The sequence below is a fragment of the Lemur catta genome, chromosome 19 (assembly GCF_020740605.2).
Source record: "Lemur catta isolate mLemCat1 chromosome 19, mLemCat1.pri, whole genome shotgun sequence".
In the NCBI taxonomy this organism is placed as follows: Eukaryota; Metazoa; Chordata; class Mammalia; order Primates; family Lemuridae; genus Lemur; species Lemur catta.
In genome coordinates, this window is record NC_059146.1 from 29,961,863 (window position 1) to 29,985,568 (window position 23,706).

A 23,706-nucleotide genomic window follows, 5' to 3' on the forward strand; every position below is an offset into this window, starting at 1 on the left:
GCAGGACACCCATGTACCCTCACTGAGACAGTCCACGATCTTTAGGATCTGTGTCTTCAGCCGGGCACTTAAAACAGTACCAGGCGCAGAGTAAATGCTCAATAAAAGCCGGTTTAAAACGCAAAGGAGCCTCAGGGGAGACATGCTGATGGCGGCATCCCACGGGAGCTCAGAGGGATGATGGGAAGGAGGCCCAGTCTCTGCCATGTGCCACCTGGGACCTTGGGCAAGTGACTCTGCCTCTCTGGGCCGTGGATCAACCCCCACAGGGCTGCTGTGAGGAGAAAGTGAGTGGATACGAGCCACACACGGGCCCTGGGGTCACACAGACCTGGTTTGATGCTGGCTGGGCTAGAAGTGCCCTCAGGCAGGTGACGTCTCCTCTCTGGTCTTCGGGTTACTCATCTGTAAAATGGGAAGAAAGCAACCATTCGCTTACTCACTCATTCATTCATTCATTCCATCATTCATTCACCCCTAACTCACCAATAGGCCTCCTTTGAGCCCAGCCCTATGCTGGTTGGTGCCTGGGACACAGCAGCGACCCAGACAGCCTCTGACCTCGGGGGTGTTCACATGGCATAAACAGTGAGAGCCCAGCATGGTCGGGGCTGGGAGGCACCAGACCCCACCTGGAGACTGCGGGCTGGGAGGCATCCCAGAAAAGGGGCCCTAGGAGCTGAGGCCAAAAGATAAGGAGAATCGTGCAGGGGTTGAGGGTGGGGGATGGGGGTGGTTTCTGTCCTTTCCCGCTGGCTCCCCAGCCCTGGCACCCAGCCCAGTAGGTCTCGTGGACCTAGCGTGGACCTAGTGAGAAGAGAGAGGACGTTCCCAGTGTGTCTGTGACCACGTGGCCACCCCTGGCGCCTGCTTCTCAGGCTCCTTTCCTGTGGGAGCAGCTCTGGGAGGTGAGGCCACCACCCGGGCCCAGAGGTAGGACCATCAATGGGGAGCCTTCCAGGGGAACCGGTTTGGCAGCGGGAGCCCAGTGGGAGGTGGGTGGGGACCCAGCAGCCAACCTGTCTCAACTGGTCCCAAGAGGCCGGCAGGTGGTCAGAGCCAGGCCTGGCCAGGGCTCCCCCAACTGGCCCTGGTTTTCCACTGGCTCTGGGGCCCCCTAGACCCTGGATGGGGGATGGGACAGCCCTGGGCAGGAAAGGGTCCCCTTAGCCTCTGCCCCAGCCCCTCCTCAACCTGGTCATGCTGGCCCCTGAGCTCCGCCCAGCCCTCCCTTCTAGCCTCTGTGCTGGGCGGCCCTGACCCACTGCCTGCTCCCCATCTCCCCAATCTTTCTAGGTCCAGCTCCCAGAGTGGTCAGTCTCCCACCTCCACGCCCCATGTCCATGGCTTCACTGTCTTCCCAGATGTCCACCCACTGGCCCCACACCCAGCCCTGCTGCTCACCTTTAACTCTGCCCTGCCCATCCAGCTCCCTCCTCCCACCGCCTGGGGGCACCAGGCAGCTCCCGTGACCCTGGGCAGGAACAGAATCAGCCAGGTGACCCCACTAACCCAGGAGGGGGAGGGGCAGTCAACCCCGCCAGCAGAGGGGGCTGTCCCGTGGCATCTGCCCTCTCACCATCCCACAGGTCGGAGCCCTCACCATAAACTCCCCCAAACCCCTCTCACCCTGCAGCCCTGTGTGACCCTGCAGAGGAAGGGGCTAAGGGACACACCTCCGGATATTTGCCTGGGGCCACCCCTTCCCCCTGGGCACAGCATGGAGGGCAGGACAAACAGAGGAACTGGCTCTGTTTATAATGACCAGGCGGGAGCCCCACCCTGGCCCTGCGGGCAGCTCCAAGCCCTGCGGCTTCCCCACCGGGCCCTCCCTCCCCACAGGCCAGAGCCAGAGCCAGAGCCAGAGCCAGGCCTGGGAGGGAGCTGCTGCAGAAGAATGAGGCTCCCAGGCCAGCCCAGAGCCTAGGAGTGGACAGCCCCAGGACTCAAAGCCCCACTTTCTATATCTGTCAAGTGGAGGTGATCCAACCCCTGCCGGGAGCTCAACACACAGCCCTGGGCAAACAACTCCACTGCTCTGTGCCTCAGTTTCCTCCTCTGTTAAAAGAAGGCAATGACAGTAGCTGCTTCCTGGAGTTTTCACAGGGAGTCACAGAGCACACAAGGCGCTGACGGCCTGGCCCAGAGAGAGGAGGTTAGGATCACAGCCAAGGGAACTCACCCACAGGAAGTGATCAGTAAACGCCGGTCACCATCCCAGTAACTGCCAGCACTACTGAGCACCTACTATCGCCACTCCTCCTCTACGCACTTTACCCAGAGTCCCTCATTTAACCTGTACACCTGACCCTGGGGGAAGGGGCCACGATGAGGACCACTTACAGACGAGAACGAGGACAGAGAGGGCACCCCATTTGCCCGGGCGGCACAGCCACGGTGGCAGAGTGGGCATCATACGCCAGGCCTTGTCCAACCCAGAGCCTGCCCCCGCCCCCCACCCTCCTCGGAATCAACAGCAGCTGCGTGCAGAGATTAGCGGTTCTCGCCCTGCTCTGTGCTAATCCCATTGCGTCCCCACCAGCAGCCGGCGAGACGGGTGCTCTCACCACCCCAATTCGCAGACCGGGAAACGGAGGCCCAGAGGGGGGAAAGCCCTTGTCCAGGACACCCACCTGGGGAGAGGTAGCTCTGAACCTGCAGGGGGACACACAAGACAGGGCTCTTACCTTCCTGTCCTGCGGCCCTTGGGGGCGGCGGGTTGGTTTTGTCTGGTATTATTATTATCTCCAAGACTGGTCCCGGTCCTGGCCTCTGTCCCTCCCTCCCCGTCCTCTCTGTCCACACCCAGACCTTGTCTTCCTCTCCTGCCCTAGTCCCTCCTGGGCCTATGTGACCTGGCCTGCAGCAGACAGGCTGTTTGCAAACCAGTCCCTGCCACCAAACGTGGCTTACTGAGGCTCCGCTCTGGTGCTTCCACCACCACGAGGGGACCCGCAACCCTGCGCAGACGCCCACGCTCAGCTCAGACTCCCTGCAACCTCCGTGCAGCGGCTGCTCTGACCCCATCTTACAGGGGTGGAGACAGGCTCACCAAGGTAAAATCTCTCACTAACCTCACGAGGCAGAGCCGGGTCTGGAAGGCATCCGACCCATTCCGGAGTCAGCATCCTTAACCCTTTTCTGGCCCCCAAACTCCTCCTCATGGCCCACGGTCCCTGCAGGATGCACCCATCCCCTCGCTGCCCTCCTCTCCCCCCGCTGCCCCAGCCCCGCGGCCTCCCTGACACTCCTCAAATCCTAGACGTGTTCCCGCCTCAGGGCCTTTGCACAGGGCCGCAGGCCGCCTGGAACTCTCCTCTCACTGATCAGTACAAGCTTCCCCCCTCCCTGCCTGCCCCACGGAGGTCTGTGCTCTGTACCCGAATGTCCCTGCTCCTGTCTTGTCGCACTCTATGCCCCTTTCTCCGCTTTATCTTTCCTCATTGCACTTACCACATCCATTGTGTGTGTGTGTGTGTGTGTGTGTGTGTGTGTGCGCGCGCACGCATGCGTGTCTAATTCTTTAGTGTCTGCCTCTCCCCCTAGAATGCCAGCTCCACAAGGGCAGGGACTGTCATCTGTCCCGTTGCCTGCTGTGCCCCAGTGCCTATGTGCCCGGCCCATAGCAGGGACCTGATGAACACCTGGTGAACAAACCAATTCAGCTGTACCCGCTGGACTACACCCCTGCTCAGAGCCTCGGAAAAGGCTCTGGTGGCACTTGGGGAGCTTTTCTGGAGAAATACCTGGGACGCAGAGGCAGCGGGTGGACCGGTAACCCCAGGGAGTGGGAATGGAGGACGGCGTGCAGCCCCTGCTACTAGCTGGGGCACAGACGCCTCTGAAGTCCAGTGTGTGATCCTAAAAATTCAGGCACAGTTTACATCCTACTCTAAAATGTTTATTTCAGTGTTGAAAAGCTGTGAATCCTCTAGTATGTGGGACAGGCAGTATCTGACCTGGCCCAGCGAAAGCTTCAAATTTTCCAGTTAACCCTGCAACCCTCTTGTTCTACCCTCTGATCTTATATGAGAAGAAAATGGTATCACCCCAGCACCCCCCACCCCAGGTAATCTGCCCGGGTAGAAGAGATCCACTTGTGCGACAAAGCTGCCTGGTGTGTGCGTGTGCGTATGTGTGTGATGGGTGCACACAAAAATCCTTACCTCCTTCCCCCACCGCATGTGCTCCAGGCTCTGAATAAAGCTGCTGCCCCTGGCATGGAGGGAGCCCACCCAGCTGGAACCCAGGGGCCCAGGGACAGAACAGGGATGCGACCTGGGCCACAGCCATCCTCCTTTGCATTCACCAAAGTGAAACCCTAATCAAGGGGATGAGGCAGAAACGCTCGCTGCCCCCAGCCTGCACTCTGGGCCTCCACCACTGGTGCCCACTCACCCCTCTGTCCGTCTTTACCTACCGGCTGCGGGAAGGCCCCTCCCTGCCTCAGTTTACCTCCTACTTTCCGGGGCCTGTGCTCTGAAGATGGAAGGGAGCCTGGCTTACCATCCGGGCCACAGCAGGCTCCTCACCGCCCCAAGTACCCCACCTCCCCAGCTCTTGCCGCCACCTTGCACGGCCCCCACCCTCTCCTGCCCAGCTCTGAGCCTCATTCCTCCAGGGAATCCTCAGGCTCTGGGACTGACATGTCCCCCACCCGCTCTGGAGCAAGCTCTGATGTATCCACAAATAACTCCATCACACCCCCAGTCCCCATCAGTCCCTCCACCCATCAATATGTACCGAGGGCCCACAGCAGAGGGCAGAATGGCAGCAACAGCCCGTCCTGGCAGAACGCACATTCCAGGGGGCAGGAGACAGCCCGTAAATGAGATCTGGTGAGTCGGATGATAAAAGCGGCAAGGAAAATAAAGGCGGGACCAGGCGGGCGCTGAGCACAAGGGGAGCTGGAGTTTGTAATAAAGGGGACATTTGAGCAGGGACCTGAGAGAGGAGGGGACAGGGAGCTGCATGGGTACGCAGGTGGGAGAAACAGCCGGGGCAAATGGCACAAGTCCCGAGGCGGGGACGTGTCTGGTGTGGTCAAAGAGCAGTGGAGGCCGTGGGGCTGGAGCAGGCAGGCGAGGGGCCTCGTGGAGACGGGTCACAGAGCTGACAGGGCAGAGACTGTGGGGCCTTGTGGGCCACAGGGGGGCTTGCCCCTTTCCTGAGTGAGATGGGGCCACGGGAGGGTTCTGAGCAGAGGAGGGGTGTCACCTGGCCCAGACATTCACAGGCTCCCTCTGGCTGGGGGGGCAGGATGAGAGCAGGGTGACCAGGGAGGAGGAGGCTGTGACGGTCCGTGGGAAACAAGTGGACAGGACCATGTCAGGGCTGCAGAGGGGGCAGAGTGGGCAGGTTCTGGGCATGCTCTAAAGTTCCAAGTGGCAGGACCGGCCGAGGACAGACGGCACGTTTTGTAATAGCTGCAGTGTGGGCTCACAGGGCAGGGGCTTGGCCTGGTCTTGCTCAGCGCAGCACCTGGCCCAGTGCCTGGCATGTCCTGATGCCCAGTCCCTTCCCTCCAGAGCCCTCAGCATCACCTAACACATCACACAGTTATTCGTCTGTCTATTGCTGTCCTCCCTGCTAAGTCGGTGGCTCGCACAGGCAGGGACTGCGTTTCGGTTGTTACGGCTGCATCCCAGTGGCTAGAGCAGGGCGAGGCCACAGTGAGTGCCCCCTTCGTGGCAGCTGCCTCGCCCAGGCCTGAGCCAGGCACGCAGACCAGGCCACACTGAGCCCTCAGAACAGTCCTGAGTGGTGGGGAGTCCTCTTCCTTCCTGTCTCCCAAACCAGAAAACTAAGGCCCAGAGAGAGGAAGTCACTGCCCAGGGCCACCCAGTGCCAGCCATAAAAGTATCCACTCTGTCCTACAGAGAAGGATTGTTGACGCCCCTCAGCCTCCTGCTTCTTCCCACCAGCCAAGGCCTCCACTCCAGAGAAAGGGCCCCAGAGGTTTATGTGATAAGAACAGGGCCGAGACTACTCCATTGACAATGACCAGAGGCAAGATTAGAAAAGCTGCCCTGGGTAGGAAGGAATTTGAAGAAACGCTATAATAAGCGAATTCACAAAATTCTCCAAGGCTCCCCCCTTGGCTCACACACCTCAAATGCTGTGACTTAACAAGGCCCTGCCAACCACACAAGCCTCATCTCCTCCCCTCACTTTACTGCGAGCACGCAGCCTCCTCCTTGTTACAGCCTGGACACATCAGAGCTTGTTCTAACCTCAGGGCCTTTGCACTTACTGTTCCCTCTGCCCCAAACTGCATGGCTCACCCTTTCTTGATATTCACGTCTTAATGCAAATCAAACCTCCCCAGAGAGGCTGTCCCTGACCCACTAACAACATTTGCACCCTGTATTGTATGTCTCCGTGGTGCCCATCACCAGCTGTCATCATGTGCCTATTGACCGGCGATCCCCCCCGCCACCCACTCCTCAGTAGATGGTCGGCTCCCTGAGAACAGGGATTGCTGGCACTCAGTAAATATTTATGGAACAAATGAATGATGCCATTGCCAAAGTGAAGAGTCTGGACCCTGAGGAGGTGCAGGGAAGGGGGCTGGGGCAGAGGCAGACCCGAGTCCCCAGAGCCGCTTTCCTACACTGCCTGGTAGTCTGACCTTGATGCCTGAGAAGGAACCGAGTCTTCAGAGACTGAATGTGGCTATTTAGCAAATAACCGGGTGTGTGTCCCAAACACCACAAAAGGCACCCCCACCGGGAGCTGGTCCCAGGCCCTCCCCACCACAAGGAGGCCCACCCCGGCCACGTGGCCTAGGCTGGGAATGTGAGCAAGTGGCAGTGTACTCTGGCTACAGGCAGGAGGCAAATCTCACAGGCGGCCTCCGGAAGTCCACCAGTCCCCACGACGGGTGAGAGGCCATAAAAACATCAGATCCACAGGGCACCCTGGCCTGGCCGCCTGCGGAGGGCAGGACAGCCAAGCTCTCTTGTTCCTGCCAGGTCTTTGCACAGTCTGTGCCCTTGGCCTGAGTCCTGAAACGCCCCCACCCCGAGCTTCACCTTCTTAGCCCTTCCTCTTCCTTCAAAACACCCCCTGCCTTCTCCTCGAGGGCATCTGACACAGTTGCAATTTTACATTTGTCCATGTGTCACTTGACTAATATCTGTCTCCCCCAATGGACAGGCAGCCCGAGGGCAGGGCCTGTCTCTCCTGGCCACTGCCACGTCCCCAGCACAGGCCTGGCCCAGTATAAGGGCTCAGCAGGCAGTTGGTGGGTAAGAGCAGAGTGCCCAGACCAGGTACCAGTGCCACCGCTCCAAGCTGTGTGCCCCTGGACAAGCCACTGCCCCTCTCTGGGCCTCAATGTTCTTGTCAGCAAATTAGGAGTAATGACAGTCCCTACCTCCCGGGAATGCTGGATGAGTGAAAAGATGACACATTAAAGCATTCGGAACCGTGCCTGGAGCCGAGCAGGCCCTCACTGCAGCCCAGCGGCTGTTGTGTCACTGCCATGGGTGCTGTGGCTGCCGATGAATGAAATCAAATAAAATGAATGAATGAATGAATGAATGAATGAAAGAGGAGGTTGGGCACGCTCCCCTCCTCGCAGAGCAAATGGGGTATTCTTACTTTCTCCAGGGCTGGGGTGAGGGCAGCGTGTTGGGCTGTCGCTGTCTGATGACAGGTCTGCCTCTTCCACTGGACTGGAGGCCCCAGGAGGGCAGGGCTGGGGCCATCTTAGCCACCCTGCGGCCCCAGCCCTGCCCAGCACCAGGTGGGGCACGGCTCAGTGTGGCTGAAAGAAGCGACAGTGCTTCCCTGCCCAGCGGGCCCAGGCTGGCGCTCAAGAGCCCCCAGGGCCACCGGGAACAACAGGGCACAGACATGAAGTTCACTGTTGGTGCCCCTCACCCTCAGAGGTGCCCAGGATGGGGACGGACACCACAACAAACCTGAGAGTGTGGGTGAGCCCACCGGGACTGGGGAAGCCAGATCAGATTTCACTCATTCCTCCCTTGAGGCCGGCAGGAAGGGGGGATCATGAGGCAGGAAACAGGCTCTGGGGCCCCTCCTGGGCACTGAAACCCAAGCCCTCACACTGTCCACCTCCCCCGCCACGCAGTCCCCCTCACACACACAAGGCCATACGCAGACACCGGGAGACGCACTAGGCACCAACTAATGGCCACAGCACACACTCGTCCTCATCACAGACCAACACGCAGCAATGCGCACAAAGACATCCCGTAACACACAAGCACGTTCACATACACGCATGTGCATGCACACACGTGATCCCTAGACACAGACGCATTTGAGGACGTCCCACTGTGTGCAGGATGTCAGCTGCTGACACACTACACAGAGAGCCCCAGGGACCATCACACAGACCTGCGGAGTGGACACCCAGCCACATAACCACGGCCCCGGCAACACAGGCTGGTCAGCGGGAGACAGCGGCAACCCTCAAACCCACAACATCCCGAGCACCCCGGCTGCGGCCCTCACAGGAGCATCGGAAGGGAGGCTGGTGGCCAGAGGTCAGCACCTTGCTTGCTGTGGGGTATGGGGAGGGGACACTCACCCGGAGCCTCAGTTCCTGCCCCAGAGGGAGCCTCCCAGACACCAGTGGGAGATTTGGGGGGAAGCCTGGGCCTACAGCGTGGGCCTCGCTCAGAGTAAGCGCTCAGCAAATGGAAGGGCCAGCACGCTAAGCCCGTCCACGGCTGGGCCCCCAGACAAGCCAGAGATGGACCTGAGACCCCTCCGCAAACACTGTGAAGACCCACACACCCCAGAGACGCAGGGACTCCAGGAAGAGACCCGTACACATGTACCAGAGACCCTGGGGGAGGCCACAGACACACACACCATGGGCCCGTCATCCCCTAGAAACACAGGGACGTGTGTGCACACGCACGATCCCATGGACGCTCCCGGGCTGCCAGACTTGCCGGGAAAGCCATCCCCCCAAGAATATCCCCGCGATACCAGGCCAGACTGGGAGGCCCACACAGCCCTAAACCCACACACATAGGGAATAAGACCCCATACGGACCCAGGCACACCCAGTCAACTCTAGAGTCACCCAGAGTGACGCAGTGAGGCTGAGCTCTGAAGCCCCCTCCCCATGCAACCCAGACCCCAGGAACATGCTCCCACAGAGGGGCACAAGGACCCGTGCTCAGACACCTAGCAAGTCCCTAGCAGACAGGCACCTGCCACCACTTACACACAGGAACACAGTGACCCCGCCCCTGGGCCTAAGAAAGGTGTGTCCCCTCACACGTGTTCACACTGGCTCCGGCGGCCAGGTGGCAGGACGGGCCCTCCACACACTTAGTCCAGCCCTCCCCTCTCCTCCCTCCCGCCTGAGGCCCGGGCCAGCTCACCTCCACCATCCTCTCCCTGCTTCCGGGGCCTCCCTCAGTGGGGCGGGCTGGCGGGCAGGCAAGGCTTCCAGCAGGGACAGCAGAGATTGGGGATCTGGGGCTCCCCTGGCCCTCGACATGGGCACCCACCGAAGAGAGCTGCTGGGCCTGTGCCCCGGCCTCCCTGGCAGCGCCGGTGAAGCGGCCCTGCCCTGGCAGGAGTTGAGCCTCGGCTGTGGCTTCCACCCACGGAGGGCGGGAGGGAGGCGGGGCCGAGCCTGGAGCCGGGGTGGGTGGGCCTGGGCCACGTGGCCCACAGCTGCCCAGACAGAGGGAGGGGCTGGACGGGGACCCCAAACACAGCCCTTGCTTCAGCAGTCAGTCCCCCACTGACACAGGCACACCACACCCGCCTCACCCCCCAGGCCGGGCCAGGTGCCAGGGCCCAGGGAAGCAGCGGCTACACAGAGCAGGCTGAGCCCTGAGAGCGGCTGGCTGGGCAGCCAGGTCAGAAGCAACGGCATGAGTGGCAGGGGCGGCTAGGTAGGGCAGACCCCAGGGAGAGGGAGGGGGCTGGAGAGCTGGGGTGCTGCATCCCCCGGCCCCCCAGGCCGGGATTCCAGCACGTGCTCCACAGGGCAGGATGAAAGGGGCCCCTCCGTCCCTTACCCAGCGGCTCTGAGCACGAGGCGGGCCAGCTCAGAACCCCCACTCCAGGACAGGAGAAGACACGGCCTCACTTCTCCCTTCGAATCCCACTTCCTCTGCAAAGCCTCGCTGGCCAGGGCAAAACCCCCAGCTGTCATTTGCTTCTGTGTGGTAACCTGTCTGTCCTCCCAGGGCTGAGAGACTTATGAGGCACCAGGGTCACCCGGTTCATCCCTACTCACCCTCAGACACCTTCGCGTCCAGGAAGCCCTCCCCTGACACCCCAGGCTGGGTCAGCATGTCCCCTGGGCTCCATGCCAGCCCTGGCCACGGCAGGCTGTCACTGTCTATGACACGTCTGTCTCTCTCTCACATTCACACATTTATTGAGCTCCCAGCACACACCAGGCAGGCCTGTCGGAGGCCCTGAGAATTCAGCGTGAACAAACTAGACAGAACTCCTTGCTCTGGGCTGGGGGGCGTTTGCCATCCTAGACGGACTCTGGAGCAGCAAGGACCAGATCTGCCAGGTGGCGGCACTCACGACAGGCGCCCAGTCCACGGCAAACCCAGTGAGCAAGTGGCCCAGGCAGGCAGGTAGACAGAGAAGCCTGTGTCCTTCTCACTGCCCTGCTCTGGCACAGCCCGTCCCTCCCAGCCCAGCCAGCTACCCCCTCTTCCCCAGGACAGATGTTATCTGCACACACAGAGCGTGGGCTGGGAGGCCGCACTCACTCCACGGGCCTGGAACTCCCATCTACCCACCTTCCATCCACACTTGCCCATCTGCCCACCATGCCAGGGGCTCCGAGGAGGGGCTGGGCTGGGCCCTGGGCCACAGCAGTGCAGGTCTACGGGGACCCCAGAAGTCCCAGACTTCAGGCCACCTCCTCCCCCGTGGGGGTGGGGCACCTGTCAAGCAGCCACCCAGACAGGAGCCAGGCGGGGCAGGCTCTACAAACCAGACCGGCTGGTTTGGGCCCAGGTGGGGGAGGCGCATCAGGACTAGGCTCTGGCCAGGGCAGGAAACTAGGTCCCACGGAGAGGGAGAGGGAGAGGGAGAGGGCTGGACTGGGTGATTCTCAGCTACTAACAATTTGCCACATTTGGGCTCATCTACCCCTTTTATTTCCCTTCCTTCTCTGTGTAGCTCACAGCAACCTCAAACTCTGGGGCTCAAGCAATCCTCCTGTCTCAGACTCCCCAGTAGCTGGGACTACAGGAGTGCACCATGACGCCCAGCTAATTTCTCTCTTTTTTTTTTTTTAGTAGAGACGGGGTCTCATTCTTGCTCAGGCTGGTCTTGAACTCCTGAGCTCAACCGATCCTCCTGCCTCAGCCTCCCAGAGTGCTAGGATTACAGGTGTGAGCCACCAAGCCGGCCTCTGATTTTTTATATTTAATACAGGCACAAGGTTCAAAAGCCAAAAGGCTCCAAAGGACAAAAGTGACAGGATGTCTTCCTGCCCTGCTCCAGCTCAGCCCTGGGGGCAACCGCTAGGTTTCTTTCCTTCTGAGAGATCCTAAGCACATGTGCATGTGTGTGTGGTGTGTGTACATACATGCTTACACACTTTAAAATAAACACACAAATGGCAGCACACTACACACATTATTCTGCACGTTGCTTTCCTCAAAAACATTCCTTGGCTCTCCCACGCTGGTAGACACTTGGGAGGAGTCTGGCAGCATCCAGTCAAGTTGAAGACACACTCTGGACCTGGCAAGTGCTCTCCTGGGTACAATACAAGCAAAAGGCAGCCTACAGGGCCAGGGAGCACGTGTGGGAAGGTTCACGGCAGTGCAGTCAGCTAGAGGCTGGAAACAAGACAAATGCTTGTCCAAAGGAGATGGTGAATGAACTGCGATTTACTGGCTCCGCGGATCGCACACAACAGGGAGAATGAATGACCTACAGCTGCATGTGGATGAGTATCAAAAATGATGCTAAACAGATGCAAAACATAAAACAATACTAGGACTCTGTATACAAAGTTCAAGACCAGGCAAAACGGAACTGTTTATAGGTGGCAAAGCAAAGAAGTGATGTCCTCCAAAGTCAGGGGAGTGGCTGCCTCTGGGAGAGGGAAGGACCAGGAGCTTTCTGGGTAGGGGAGGCTGGCACCATCAGTTCCATCAGCTACATGGGTTTTCCCTTATAGTAATAGGTTATGCTGTACAATTAATTTTGTTTTATGTACTTTTAAGTATGCATCCTAACAATTTAAAATCTGACTTTAAAGAAAAAATATATATATTTACCCCTCAGTATCTGTAGGGGATTGGCTCCAGGGCTCCCAAGCGTACCAAAATCCATGCATGCTCAAGTCCCTGAGTTGGCCCTCCATATTAAATTTTTTGCATCCACAGATTCAACCAATTGCATACGGAAGTCAGCCCTTCCTCTTTTTTTTTTTTTTTTTTTTTAAGACAGGGTCTTGCTCTGTTGCCCAGGCTGGTGTACAATGATCTGATCGTAGCTCACTGCAGCCTCAGACTCCTAGGCCCAAGCATCCTCCCACCTCAGCCTCCTCAGCAGCTGGGACTACAGGCGCATGCCACAAAGCCCAGCTAATGTTTCAATTTTTTTTGTAGATTCGGGGTCTCGCTATGCTGCCCAGGCTGGTCCCCAATTCCTGGGCTCAAGTGATCCTCCCACTTCGGCCTCCTAAAGTGCTGGGATTACAGGCATGAGGACTCGGCCTGTATTAAATTTTCAATCCTCAGATGGTTGAATCCGCAAATACAGAACCCGTGGATACGGAGGGCTGACTATACATGCAGTAGCCCCCACTGATCTGCAGGGAATATGTTCCAAGTTCCCCCGTGGATGCCTGAAACCACGGATGGTACCAAACCTGATTTAGTCAGAACATGTTTCTGTTCATGTCTTCCACCCACAAAGTTAATGCCTTTTCCACCTTAACTAAGCACTTATCACACCGTGTGGCTGTAACTTTTGCAGTTTGAGGTGCAACAGCAAAACGAGCACCAATTTCTTTTCCTTCTTCACAATTTCACAGATAGAAGATATGTTCTTACCATAGATCTAAGCAACCTCAGCATACGAATTTTTTCTTTCCCTTAGTATCTCGAGAACTTTCCCCCTCTTCACTTAAAGGAAGCACCTTATGGCTTCCCTTTAGCATATCTGAATTGCCAGCATCACAATTCTTGCACTTTGGGGCCGTTATTAGGTAAAACAAGAGTTATTTGAACACAAGCACTGCGATACTGCGGCAGTCCATCTGATAACCGAGACGGCTACTACGAGAGGAACAGACGGGCAGCATATACACCACGGATCTGCTGGACAAGGGGATGATTCACACCCCAGGCAGGATGAAGCGGGACAGCTCAAGATGTCATCACGCTACTCAGAATGGCATGAAATCTGAAATGTGTGAATTGTTTATTTCTGGAATTTTCCACGTAATTGTTTTTGGACAGTAATTGACCACGGTAACTAAAACGACAGAAAGAGAAACTGTGGATAAGGAGGGGACTATGGAATATATACGTACGTCTTCGTGATCTTTCTATGCCTTGACCTCGGCAAAGCACTGCCTTGCTGCTGCAGCGGCTGTGTGGAAGCGCTGTGAGGCCTTTAGTGGTCCCCGTGGGGCCAGGCGGCTTCCAGTCTTTTGCTCTTACAAAAGGTGCAGCGATGCCAAACATGTGCGTCTGTCGTTGCACGGGGTGCAAGCGTGTCCGTGGGTAAATGCCTAGAAGTGGAATTGCCATGCAAAGCTCCCCACTGCCAAGCGGCCCCGGGTGTGGGTTGCCCCATTCACAGGCGCTCGGCAGCACCAGGGCCCGTGTCCCCTTGGCCTCACAGGCAGGGTGCTGCCAAGCTCTCTTATCTTTGCCAGACAGGTGAGGTCTGGCCCCTCTCAGCCTAGTTTTCATTTGTATTTTTCTACTTAGTAGGTTGAACAGCCTTTCATGTTTACAAAAGCCATCAGAATGCCCATCCAGGGGTGGGGAACCTGCAGCCTTGGGGCCACATGTGGCCGCCTGGATCTTTGAGTGCAGCCTTTCGAATGAATCCAAATTTTATAGAACAAATCCTTTTAATAAAGCATTTTTATTTGTTCTGTGAAGTTTGGATTTGGTTGAGGGGCTGCACTTGGGGATGAGGAGGGTCACATGTGGCCTTGAGGCTGCAGGTTCCCCACTGATCTCTGTAAACCTAATCTGACTGTGTCCCTTTCCTGCTGAAAACCTACTCGGACCCACACAGCTAGCGCCATCTCCTCACCAGGGTCATGCCCACCTCTCTGACCTTATTTCTCTACACTCTCCTCCCGGGTTGCCTACTCTGGCTGCACGCAACTCCCTCCCTTCGTTCAGGGATTCCATCAACAGAAATCCAGCCTGCGTCTGCATGTGCCACCTGCGCTGGGGCTTACAGTCAAGCATCACACAAACGAAATGTGACGTTCCAGCTGACACAGGCTGGCTGGAGGGACCTGAGGGGAGGGCGGGGTGGGGGAGGCAGGCCACTGGAGAGCAAGGGGAGCCGACGTGGGCGCTGAGGACAGGCCCAGGCTATGAAGCCGTAACTCCGCTGCCCTGCGGAGGATGGGATGAAGGGGGCCTGGGCAGGTGTGGGGATGAGTGACAAGGATGCAGCCCTGCTCCAGGCAACTGACGATGGCAGCCAGGACAGCAGGAGCTAGAGAGAGAGAGACAGACCTGAGTTGTGCCTACCACGAAAAAGCAACACTTGTTGATGCGTCAGACAGGAGGCTGAGGATGACTTTGAAACTAGGCCCACCACAGTGCTACCTGCCACATGCGGAGCCCTTGGGGAGCTCAACCTCCGGAGGGGGAAAAAAACAAGAAAGTGGGAGGAATCCCCCCACTGCTCCTGAGGCCTGCTGTCTGCTACAGTCACAGCAAACTGGACGGTGTGAGACAAACACAGAGATCAGTGTGACAGGACAGAGCCCAGAAACAGACCTACGAAAATACACCTGGCTGGTTTTTCAAAAATTATTTTTTAATGAGGTAAAATATACATAGTATTTATCATTTTAACTATTTGTAAGTGTACAATTCAGTGGCATTAAATGTACTCACACTGTTGTATAACCATCACCACAGTCTACACCCAAACATTTCATCCCAATAAAAACTCTGTACCCATTAAACAATAGCTCCCCCTTCCCCTGTCCCCTTAGCCCAATAACTTCTATTCTACTTTCTGTCCCTTTGAATTTGCCTATTCCAGATGCCTCATACGAGTGGAATCATACACTGTTTCTCCTTCTGTCTAGCTTGTTTCACCAAGCACCACGTTTTCAAGGCCCACCCATATTTTAGCATCTACCAAAATTCCATTCCTTTTCCTGGCTGAACATTCATCGTGCATACACGCCACATTTCGTTTCTCCATTCATCTACTGATGGACACAGGGTTGTTTCCACTTTTTGGCTATTGTGAATAATGCTGCCATGGGCCTGGGTTACAAGTATCTGTTGGAGCCCTGCTTTCAGTTCTGTTGGACGTATGCCTGGAGTGGAATTGCTGGGTCGTATGGTAATTCTATGTTTAAACTTTTGAGAAACTGCCAAACTATTTTCCATAGCGGCTGCATCATTTTACATTCCCACCAGCAATGCAACCAATTTCTCCACATCCTCCCAACACTTGTTATTTTTGTTTTTTTGATAGTAGTCATCCTTGCAAGTGTGAAGTGGTATCTCATTGTGGTAACTGATTCTTGACAAAGAAGCATTCGCAATTCAGTGGAGGAAAGACAGCATTTTCCACAAATCGTGCTAGAACAATTGGACATACATATGCAAAAACCCAAACCTTGATCTAAACCTCACATTTTGTATAAAACTTAAGTCACAGTGAATCATGGGACTTAAAGTAAAACTCTGAAACCTTTAGGGAAAAAAAAACAGGAGAAAATCTTCAGGATCTAGGACAAGGCACAGGGTTTTTAGACTCCACACCAAAAGCACAAGCCATAAAAGAAAAAATTAGTAAAGTGACCCCATGAAAACTAAAACCTTTTGCTCTGCAACAGTCCACATGAAAAGTATAAAAAGACAAGCTACAAACTGGGAGAAAATGTTTGCACACCACATATCTGACAAACGCTAGTACGTAGAATGAAGAACTCTTAAAACTCAACAGTAAAAAAAACCAAACAATCCAATAAGAAAATGGACGGAAGACATGAAAAGGTATTTCTCCAAAGAGGATACACAGATGGCAGACGAGCACGTGAATGGATGCTCATCACCATTAGCCATTAGAAAAATGCAAATTAAAGCCACAATAAGATATCACTACATACTTATTAGAAGAGAGAAAATAAAAAATAGTGACAATATCAAGTGTTGGTGAGGATGCAGAGAAACTGGATCCTCTTACATTGCTGGTGGGAATATAAAATGGTCCAGCCACTCTAGAAAACACTTTGGTTTTCCAAGAGTCTTTAACACATGTAACTGGGCTGGGTGCGGTGGCTCACGCCTGTAATCCTAGCACTCTGGGAGGCCGAGGCAGGCAGATTGTTTGAGCTCAGGAGTTCGAGACCTGCCTGAGCAAGAGTGAGACCCCGTCTCTACTAAAAATAGAAAGAAATTATATGGACAGCTAAAAATATATATAGAAAAAATTAGCCGGGCATGGTGGCGCATGCCTGTAGTTCCAGCTACTCGGGAGGCTGAGGCAGTAGGATCACTTGAGCCCAGGAGTTTGAGGTTGCTGTGAGCTAGGCTGACGCCACAGCACTCTAGCCCCGGCAACAGAGTGAGACTCTGTCTCCAAAAAAAAAAAAAAAAAAACATGTAACCACCATACTGCCCAGCAATTATACTTCTGGCTATTTGTCCCCCAAAAAACCCAAAAATTTACATTTACACAAAAATCTGTATGTGAATGTTATAGCAGTTTTGTTTGTAAAATCCCCAAACTAGAAAAAACCCAGATGTCCTTCAATAGGAAAATGGTTAAATGAACTGTGGTGCACCCGTACCATGGAATACTACTCAGCAATAACTATTAACACACAACTACGTGGATGAATCTCCAGAGAATTACACTGAGTGAATAAAGTCAATGCAAAAAGGTTACATACTGGACAATCTGCTTACATAACATTCTTGAAATGACAGAATTAAAAAAATGGGGAACAGGTAGATGACTGGTTGCCAGAGGTTTGGGATGGACAGGGGAAGGGTGTGGCTATAAAAGGGCATTAGGAAGGATCTTTGTGATGGAATGTTCCGTACCTTGACTGTATCAATGTCAATACTCTGGTTGTGATCTTGCACACAGTTTCTCGAGAGGTTATCATTGGGGGAACTGGGTGCACCAGATCTCTCTGTATTTCTTACAACTGCACGTGACTCCACAATGATCTCAAAACAAAATGTTTACTTAAAAATATTATTAATTTATTAAAAATGCTAGGCCATTTCCCATCTTTTAGCCTATGAACATTTGAACATGCTGTTTGCTCTCCCTGGAGCACCATCCCACAAACTAACCCTGCTACTCTTTCAGGCCTCAGCTCAGATGTCTCCTCCTCCAGGAAGCCTTCCCTCATTTCCTGGGCTGGAGCCCAGGCTTCTCCCATCACAGCCATCACACTCTGACCTGTCCTTACCCCAAGGTCACTCTGGGCTGTCTGTCCCTACCTGGGGCCACGTCTGTCTCCCTCTCTGGGCCGCAGGTTCTGCGAAGGCAGGGTCCAGCCTGACAGGTCACCACCAGCCTGGCAGGGTGGTGCCGAAGGGCTAGACTCAGAGGAGGTAAACAGTGAATATCTACAAAATGAAAGAGAATGGCAGTAACGACAATGACACTGACAGCTAACCCTCATTAGGAGCTTTCTGTGTGCCAGGTCACATGAATGCTTTACATGGATGAAATAACCCTTACACAACCCCATTTTATAAATGGGGAAACTGAGGCTAACAGAGGTGGGACAGGGGTTGCCACATGCCTAACCTAGGCCACCAGCTGGATCCGCAGGCTTCAATAGTGACCTCCAACCCAGAAGGCCTCCCCATGACAGGCTGCCTGAGACTAGCTAACAGGGACGGGGGACGGAGGAAGAGAAGAGACCCTCCTGCCCCCAGCCCCTGATCCATTCCCTCCTGCAGGGAAGGCCCCTCCGTGGCACAGAAAGACCCCAGGGGCACCAGAGCCTCCTTTGTACCTTACAGGCACTCAGCGAAGGCCCCTTACACATCAAGGGCCTGTGACTGAATCCCACTCGGAGACCCGGGAGGCCGGCAGTGCTCTCCGGGGACAGGAAACGTCCACTTCCACTTGAGGCTGTTGCTTCAAACCCGGATGGACTAGGGGGCTGCAGGCCTGGGTGAGAGGAGCCCAGGGCACCCTCCTGAGGATCCCTCAGAGCCAGGCTGCGTTCATTTGGCTATGGGAGGGGGCACGTCTGATCCCTGTTGGGGACCATTCTTCTTGGCACAGGCCTTCATTTATCCACCCAGGGAAATCTCAAGAGCAAAATACTGAGAGCAAGCTGCAGCAAGAGCTGTCAGCGTCATACCATTTGTGTGCAGTTTAAAGCCTGCACAACAACACTGGGACCCAAGGGCCTGGAACCTGGGGGAGGGCACCTGGGGGCTGCAACCGTGACAAGAGTATTTGTCTTTTAGCTACACAGTGGGCCCAAGGGAGTCCAGCAGATGACTCTCTATTCTCCTGGTGGTGTCTAACATCTATCATAATTTACCAAAAAAGAGACAAGAATGAAAAGGAAGGAGGGAGGTTGAATTTATTTGATAGTACTGGGGAAAGTAGACAGGGTTGGGGGGAGCTGCAGTGCTTGTCTTCTTGATCTGGGTGGTCGCTGCATGGGTGTTTGCATTACAATTATTCATTAAACTAAACACAGGTTCTGTGCACTCTTCTGTATACATGCCAGATTTTACACCACCATGCAGGAAAAACCAGGGAGATCGATCTGGACAACTAAAAGCTTTCTCTGTGTTTGCATGTGCCTGCAAACAACCTCCCTCTCTCTCTCCCCATCTCTTTGCTCTGTTTCTGCTTTGCTATGAGTATGTACACACACACACACACACACACACACACACACACGCACGCACGCACGCACGCACGCTCCCCAGGGCTGGAACTGCCACCACAACCACAGCAGCAGTCTTCCTCCCTCGTAGCTCTTGGCCTGTTTCCTGCAAGGAAGACAAAGGCCTGAAAGCAGCCAGCCCGTGAGCCCTCAACTCGGGCAACAACACCCAGGTCTCGCCACACACCGGCACTCTCGTGTCCTGCCCCAGTCACATTCCCCAGGAAGCCTTCCTGCCCTGGAACACCACAGCTGGTCACCCTGTGCTAGAGACACAGGACAGCAGTAAGGCCACTACAAAGCACTACGTGCAGGCACCACGCTGGTGCCAAATAAGACATCGAGGAGCGTGCTGTTAACACCCTGTTCTCCAGAGGAGGAGCGTGAGGCTCAGAGAGGGGAAGGGCCAGCCCGAGGTCACTCAGGCTTCAGCCTGCCTGAAGCTGGGGCCCACAGCACAGCCCTCTGTGCCCAGGCTCCAGGGGAGCTCCGAGCCCCAGCCCCTCGGGTCCCTCCTGCCCTACTTTTGCTGGACCTGGGTACCAGCCTTACTAGGAGTGACCTAAGAGTTTTTCTTCAATCTACTCACTTTTTTTTTTACTGAATTCATTTTATAACGCGACAGTCACATGAATATTAAATCACCCTAATGCTCACACATGGCACCACCTCTGACAGTGTTTCTGCCAGAACAGACTGAACCTGACTCCAGACCTCAGTCCCCACTTACAGGAAGCGCAGAGAACAGAGGGACCATGTGACGACACCACAAGGACGTAGGAGCCGGCTCCAGCCTGGGAAACCCTCTGGGACAAACAGCCCGGGTCTTCCACAGATAAACGACTACAGCAGCGAGCGCAAAAGAGCTGACGGGGAAATCCTGCAGACGGAAGACTTGAGAGGTCCAGTGACCAAATGCAAAGTGGAGACCTTGTCTGGACCCAAATCAAACTGAAAAAAGAATTATGACAACTGAGGAAACGTGAGGATATTAAGAAACGCCTCTTTATAAAAAATCTGAAATTTTGGCCGGGCGCAGTGGCTCACGCCCGTAATCCTAGCACTCTGGGAGGCCGAGGCGGGAGGATCGCTCGAGGTCAGGAGTTCGAGACCAGCCTGAGCAAGAGCGAGACCCCGTCTCTACTGAAAATAGAAAGAAATTACCTGGCCAACTAAAATATATATAGAAAAAATTAGCCGGGCATGGTGGCACATGCCTGTAGTCCCAGCTACTCGGGAGGCTGAGGCAGTAGGATCGCTGAAGCCCAGGAGTTTGAGGTTGCTGTGAGCGAGGCTGACGCCATGGCACTCACTCTAGCCCGGGCAACAAAGTGAGACTCTGTCTCAAAAAAAAAAAAAAAGCCTGAAATTTTTATGGCTATATGTTTGGGATTTGTCCTGAAATAATCAGGGAGGTGGGGTAAGGGGGTATAAATGACAAAGCGTGGTCACATCTGGGACCTGCTGGGGCTGGTGACAGGGACGTGGGGAGGGCAAGAGACCATCCTTTTGAGTATGTGCGAACATTTCCGTAACACAAGTGTCCCACATTTTACAATAGGAAATGTGACCTAATCACAGTAGCAAAGCATCGCGGATCACTCCCTCTGTGAACCCTAACTACTAAATCCAAGCGCATACCCTGCCTCTCTAATAACTGTGATGGTAATGACAGTAACAGTGACCGCAATGACATGATAGTAACCTCTTCTGAACGTCACACACGCTGACTCACTTAATCCTCCCAACAACCCTGGGAGGCAGCTAGAATCATTATCCTCCTGCTCCAGATGAGGGAACTCAGAGACTTCTGAGGCTCTCGGCCTTGCCGGAGGTCACAGAGGAAGCTGTGCTGGAGCTAGGAGAGGCGGGAGGGGGAGCCGGGCTCCTGAGCCCTTCCCTGCAGAGGGGCGAGGGGAGAAGAGGCCAGGGGAGCCCTCAGCAAGTGGGGACACAGGGGAGCACTGGCTTTCATTCCCCTTTTTTCCCATCAAACAATAAAGCCTCTTTATTCACACCTTAGCACAAACCTTTGCTGGAATTAAACTACTGGCCAGCAGGCAGTCCTACCCCACGGGAGCCTGCAATGTTAACTAGCAACGGATGATAACACCAGATTTTTGGGCCCGTGGAGGGGTCTCGTGTCACAGTCTGCCCTCCTGGACAGTCCAGTCCTCTCTACAGGGTTGCAAAGCTGGCCCTAGCACCCCGCAACTGTCCGTCAGATGCTGTGCATCCCCCGCCCCCAGACCCCAGGTGTCAGGAGCAGCGAAGGAGGCCAGCACGGTGACATCAGCATCCTTCCCATCAGAAGGATGTCCTGGGCCTGCAGAAATCATCTCCTCTCTGTGGCTTCAGCTGGATCCTGCCTCAAAAAAGAGAAGCCTAGAAGCTTCTGCCAGGTGAGGGGGGGCAGCAGAAATGTGGAGGGAGGAGGAGAGGGAGACAAGAGACAGAGAAACAGGAAGACGAGAGAGGAAATGGAGAGCGAGGGGTAGACAGAGAAACGGCCCAGACAGACATCCAGACGGCCCAGGGATGGGAAGATAAGACGGTGACAGAGGCCACACTGCCAGGCACGCAAGGCTTCTCTGGGCCTCAGCTGCCTTGTCCATAACATAGGAGTCACCTCTTCCTATGGCATGCCGTGGCTTCATCACTCCACGTCAGGAGCCTCAAAAAGAACTCAGAACATTCCCCAAGCTAATTCGTGTTTGCCATCATTCCTGCAGGGTGGTGGTTCTCATCCCAGCTCAAATCAGAGTAGAGTCACGGGGGGGGGGGGGGGGGCTTTTAAAAACCCCAACGCCCGGGCCCCACAGCCAGAGATTCTGACTCCAATGGTCTGGGTTTGCCACCCCTCGGCCACTTCCCATCCCCCGCAGGTGATCTAATGTCCAGCCAGGGGTGAGGATGGAGGGGGCCAGACTCACAGATCCAGGCCTGAGACCTGGGGATGGGAGGGTGTAAAGTGAGACAGAGACAGGATGATAAGGCCCACAGAGTGACAGGGGCAGTACCCGGAAGGCCCCTCTCTTGCTGGCTCACCCTCCCCCACCTAGGGCCACCGGGAGTCTGGGGCCTGCTGAGGAATGCAAGGAACGAAGCCAGGCCTGGCACAGCCATCTCCAGGTCCCCTCCCCCTGCACAAACTCCCAGGAGCCCATCCTGGGTCCCGCCAGCCGCCTGCCCTGGGAAGGCCTCAGCCATCACTGGGGCCTCCTTGCCGGAACACCCACTCCCAGCCCTCTCCTCGGAGCTCCAGTCCTGAACCCCTTGTCCTCTTGGGTCCCCTGAACACTGAGAACCCCCTCAGTGTACGTATCGTGCGGGCAGGACGAGTGAGTGGATGAACAACTGTGATGAGAGCCAGCAGGAGGGACGCCAGAGAAGGCTTCCCAGGGGTGCTGACCTTCAAGCCTAGACCCACAGAACAAGTGAAGAGAGAGCACAGAGGCCGGCAGGCGGCCAGGGGGCAGGGCCTTGCCCAAGCGCTGGAGGGGCTGGGTCCTGACCCCTCCCTGGGAAATGTGGGCCACGGGAGGATTTGAGGCAGGGGAGGGACCTGCTCTAACCTCAACCGCACCTGCTGCCCCCCACCTCTGTCTCTCGCAGCAATGGAGAACCCCACTGACCCGCTGGAGGGTGCTGGGGTATCCCCAGATCCTGCCACCCCCACAGGGTAGGGCTGGGCCCGGGCTCTTTCCTGCCACGCTGAGGGGAGACCCCAGCAGAGCTGCTTCCCGCATCCCTGAGCCTGCTCCCTGATAATTAAATTGTAAGCTGATTAGTCAAGGAAAACCTTTAATTAGTCCTTGAAATCATTCAGGAAAATTACAGCCTCCTCTCTGGGCACCCTGCCCACCCTCTACCAGGGCCCAGGGATGGTGCCAGGAGGAAGCAGGGAATGGGGGAGGTGGGCTCCTGCCACAGCTATGAGGTCTTCACCCAGCAAGGCCAAACCCAGGGAGCAAAATGCCTCGTGGGAGAGAAGGGCACAGACCGTACCCTCTGCTGCATTACAGAGTACCCTGGAATAATCAACAAGAGGTGGGCAAGGCCTCTGCTGAAAAAGTATGATATAAATAAATGGAGAGACATACCACGTTCATGGATTGGGAGACTCGTTGCCGCATGTGCGCATGTGTGTGTATGTGTGTGTTTACGTGTGTGTGTGGTGCACAATACACTGACAAAATGCTTGTCTAATATTTCTAAAACATTGTAAAAAGTCAAGAATGGCCAAGATACTCTTGAAGAACAAGCGGGAGAGCTTGCTCTCGCTGCAATCAAGACTTACAAACTAAAGAAATTAGGACAGTGTGGTTCTACCACGGGAACACACAGAAGAGAAAAGAAGAGAGCACCTAGAAACAGACAATTATGTTGAGACATGATTTATGATAAAGGCAGCAGTGGGGAAAGTCAGTCTGTTTTCAGTAAATAGCGCCTAGATGGTTGGGGAATCCACGTGGACAACATGGAACTGGATGCCCACCTCGCACCACGTACACATGAAAACAATACAGACAAAACGGGAAAAGCAGAACTATAAACCTACAAAGGAAATGAGTGGCAAACTTGACTACATTAAAATTAAGCACTTCTGTTCATCAAATACAAAATAA

General features: G+C 55.2%; 1 protein-coding gene across 5 annotated transcripts in view; it reads right to left on the reverse strand.

The window, feature by feature from the left end:
- Positions 1-23,706, reverse strand: part of PAK4 (p21 (RAC1) activated kinase 4) — a 45,412-nt gene that overhangs the window by 11,142 nt on the left and 10,564 nt on the right. For 2 of the 5 annotated variants that reach the window (XM_045532055.1, XM_045532057.1), the window contains exon 2: positions 332-405. The gene's annotated coding sequence lies outside the window, so the exon portion shown is untranslated. Of the gene's footprint in view, positions 1-331; positions 406-9,368; positions 9,569-17,660; positions 17,736-23,706 lie in introns of those variants that run through there. The other 3 variants (XM_045532054.1, XM_045532058.1, XM_045532056.1) reach the window with 3 other exon arrangements.